The sequence below is a fragment of the Entelurus aequoreus genome, linkage group LG08 (genome assembly GCF_033978785.1).
Source record: "Entelurus aequoreus isolate RoL-2023_Sb linkage group LG08, RoL_Eaeq_v1.1, whole genome shotgun sequence".
In the NCBI taxonomy this organism is placed as follows: Eukaryota; Metazoa; Chordata; class Actinopteri; order Syngnathiformes; family Syngnathidae; genus Entelurus; species Entelurus aequoreus.
In genome coordinates, this window is record NC_084738.1 from 51,513,411 (window position 1) to 51,517,598 (window position 4,188).

General features: G+C 38.1%; 1 protein-coding gene across 2 annotated transcripts in view; it reads right to left on the reverse strand.

Annotated features, from left to right (window-relative positions):
- Positions 1–3,945, reverse strand: part of mgat1b (alpha-1,3-mannosyl-glycoprotein 2-beta-N-acetylglucosaminyltransferase b) — a 38,250-nt gene extending 34,305 nt beyond the window's left edge. Inside the window, exon 1 of one of the 2 annotated variants that reach the window (XM_062056759.1) lies at positions 3,558–3,945. The gene's annotated coding sequence lies outside the window, so the exon portion shown is untranslated. Of the gene's footprint in view, positions 1–3,007; positions 3,154–3,557 lie in introns of those variants that run through there. The other variant, XM_062056760.1, reaches the window with a different exon arrangement.
- Between the last annotated feature and the right edge of the window lie 243 nt (positions 3,946–4,188).

Below are 4,188 nucleotides of genomic sequence, written 5' to 3' on the forward strand. Positions count from 1 at the left end.
AATAATTGCCTATCCGCGCATCTCTAGTATATATATATATATATACACACACGTATGTATGTATGTATGTATGTATGTATGTATGTATGTATGTATATATATATATATATATATATATATATATATATATATATTAGGGCTGCAACAACTAATCGATTATAAAAATAGTTGCCGATTAATTTAGTCATCGATTCGTTGGATCTATGCTATGCGCATGCGCAGAGGCTTTTAAAAAAAATAAAAAATAAAAATTAAAAAAATTTAAAAAATGTTTTTTTTTTAAATAAACCTTTATTTATAAACTGCGACATGTACAAACAGCTGAGAAACAATAATCAAAATAAGTATGGTGCCAGTATGCTGTTTTTTTTCAATAAAATACTGGAAAGGATAGAAATGTAGTTTGTCTCTTTTATCCGATTATTAATCGATTAATCGAAGTAATAATCGACAGATTAATCGATTATCGAATTAATTGTTAGTTGCAGCCCTAATATATATATATATATATATATATTAAAGCGTATTGTCCCATGCAGGATTATACAGAGTACCGCATCCCTACTGTTTACTACTGCAGTACCTTGTAACATACATTTCCACCATGTTTGATTGAGGTGTGTTACCATGAATTGATTAATGTGGACTTAAACATGTTGCAAAACTTATTCGGGTGTTACCATTTAGTGGTGAATTGTACGGAATATGTACTGTACTGTGCAATCTACTAATAAAAGTTTCAATCAATCAATCAATCAGGTAATACATGCTATCAGCTGACACTGTCATTTTGTTCATATGTATATTTGTGTTTACGAGAGTTGCAACGGTACAGGTAACCCATGCTACTGTCCAGAGGTGTGGACTCGAGACACATGACTTGGACTCGAGTCAGACTTGATTCATGAATTTGATGACATTAGACTCCATCCATCCATTTTCTACCGCTTATTCCCTTCGGGGTCGCGGGGAGCACTGGAGCCTATCTCAGCTACAACGACTTGACAAAATGTAAAGAGACTTGCAACTCGACTTAGACTTTAACATCAATGACTTGTGACTTCACTTGGACTTGAGCCTTTTGACTTGACATGACTTGCTACTTTCCCCAAAACCCAAAGATTAAAAAGTTATTCAGGAGCGCTCCGTATCTTTCATTGTGTACGTGTGTGTCTGTCAGCGTGTGTGCTGCCTGTCAGTACAACATCCAATCAAATTAGATCCACATTGTTTTCATCCCACAGCATTCATCCAATCAAACTGCAGGACAACCAACAAAGAAGAGCTGTCAAACAACACACCAGTGAGGAAAAATTATGGCAAAGATAGTTTCGTTCGGGTACTAAAACTACGAGTTGGTCAGCAAAAAACGAATTGCAGTATGCAAGACATGCGGTTCGAAGATTACAGACGGAGACGCAACAACTTCCAACTTTGTTCGACATTTGAAGTTGCACAAAGAACGGTAAGTTTCTAATGTAAGCTAACGTTTATTGGCTAAGTAACGTAACTTTTATTTGCTGTGTAGTTAAATCAGTGAGGCTGTAAACTCACTGCTAACGTTATAACCATAGACATCTTATAAGTAGACGCAGCATCAACCGCTACTGCCTATTGGCGCTGACGAGACGCGGGGCCGCCATCTTGGAGTGGTGATCCGTTTCACTCAGTGCAATTCATTTGGCAGGAGCAATGAATTAATAATTAAATTAATTAATCTTACCTCACTGAATACCAATGATTTTAATGCGCTTTTTTGTCGTATGTGTAGCTGTGATAAAGGACACATGTTTTGGCGTGTTTTATTATTCATAGTTTGCTTAACAGTAATAGAATATTATTATATGCTATAAGTGACCAGACAAACCGTGCCCCTAAAACTAGGTATGGACAGTTGCATGGGTTACCTGTACATGGCAGAAATGTCTGTTACAAGATACCGCAGTAGTAAACAGTAGGGATGCAACAGTACTCGCTATAATCCTGCACGGGACAATACGCCTTTGATTAAAAAAACATTGTGATATTATTTAAGATTAGATGATATGAAAAAATTAATTGTGATCATTTTTTGCCATATCGCCCAGCCCTACATCAAATTAAAATAAATAGCTGTGATAGTGTAAATGACTGCTGGGTCATTAATGTGTTTATCCTGAGCGTTCTGATTACAGTAGAACCCTTTGAGTCTGAATGGGCTTAACAGCATTAGGAAAGCTAAACCAATTAGTGTTGATAAATATAGATGCAATAATCGTATAGGGTTGGATTCTGTACTATGGTGCACATTTTTAGGACAAGATCCACTTTAAAATTATACCACAGATCAGCAAATATAAAGGAACTTGACCATTTCATTCAGGTCTGGATTAATTTGAATGTAAAATAAAGATGTTAAAAGCAATTCAACATTGGTCAATATATGTAAAGCGAGCTGAACAAAACATCCACATATTATCTTTGTGTTATAGCTAACAAAGAAAAGGTGGATACTACCTAATATCCTAATAAAGAGGCCCTATACTGCTCAAATTAGGATTTTTTTTAATTAAACTGAATCCTGTTCATGAAATACTTCATAAATCTTGAGTATGTCAACAAGGAAAATCTGCTTTTTTTGTCTCTTGGCCAAAATTGTTGCCCGGGAAGCATCATTGAAAGATACCCAATTTATACATCTTAAAAAAATCTTTCTGGCTGCAATTTTTTTTCCCTTTTGAGTGACAGCCAATAACTGTCAAGCTCGTTTGTACAGTATTTCTAGTTAAATGCATATCTTAGAAACAACAAGTTGTTAAACTATTGATGTTCTGTTTTCTACTGAAGGTAGAAACAACTACCTTCTTCTTTTGTTTACTATTTTCTTATGGTAGTTTTGTTTCAATCTCGTAATTAGTGTTTGGAAATGTAGAATATATAAAATATAAAAAAATCTTTGTATATACATAAACACATGTTTACTTATATGTTCAGATCAGTAAGAAAACACATTGGTGTCAAAAACTACCTGGTCTGAGAGCAGCTCGCGGATGATGTCGGGCCGGCCCTTAAAAAGCTTTTGCAAAGTTCAGCTTTGCAGACAATTTGACGGAGAACAAGAAGGAGGATGCCGCCCCTCCTCTTGTTTTTTTACGCAGACGTGGAACTGCCTCGGAGGGAACAGCAGCCACGAACGCGCCTATCACACAGCAAGCCATGAATGCTTAAAGTCACTCCCACCGTGGCAGATATTGTAAATGAACGTCAGGCGGTGCCTCTTGCTGCCATGTCATGGTACATTTGTCATCCAACATGTATTTATCCGTTGCATTACAAAAACTACATTTGGTCATCCGGGTTACTTTCGTTATGCTACCCAGCCAGCGAATGCCAAAGCAGCAAACATTACCACACGACACGTTAAGTGGTGATCAACGTGTAAACCGCCTCTCTTATTTGCCTACCGACAAGATGAAGGTACAAACCAAAATAAATTAGCTTGCTACGTTGACATGTCGTTAGCCTGCTAGCTAACACAGAGGACACTTTTAGGCAGCCCGCGAGAGAAAGTCACTCACCTCGAACGTGCTGCTCCAAAACCGCCGGTCGACCTTTCATTTTGCAAAAGCGACGACATTCACATCAGGACACTGCTGCACTTAGCTGACGTTAGCCACACTTCTGTCCGCTTCGATGTCTCGTCCACTGCTCATCTCGATGCTGGTACACAGCGGCTCAGGCGCGGTATGTGTAGCCTCTGACTCCGAAGCCCAACTGTTATTAAACAGCCGTTACCGCGCGTTACAATGTTAGCGGTTACAATGTCAGCAGCGTCCCTTGGCGGCGACGAATCGATAAGCTTAGTTTCTCATGGTCCACAGGTCCTAAGCGCTGGAGAGTTTGATTGCGGAATTTGCATATTGACGACACTTCCGGGTTGCTACTCGTGTATGGAACGATCACAGCCGAGTCAGGCCGAGGTTGAACCGTTCATTTTAGCCACAACCCTTTCACATTTGAAAACAGTTGAATCATTATGACAGTTGGCACAAAGTCACCCATCTACAGCAACAGCAATAGTTTCTTTGGCATAAAAAGTTCCAACTGCAACATAAAAAAAATACTGAATATTTTTGTAGATCTTAAAAAAACGTTGTGCTTGATTATTTGATTATTGTACAAATATGTAATATGAGGACGTGGCACATG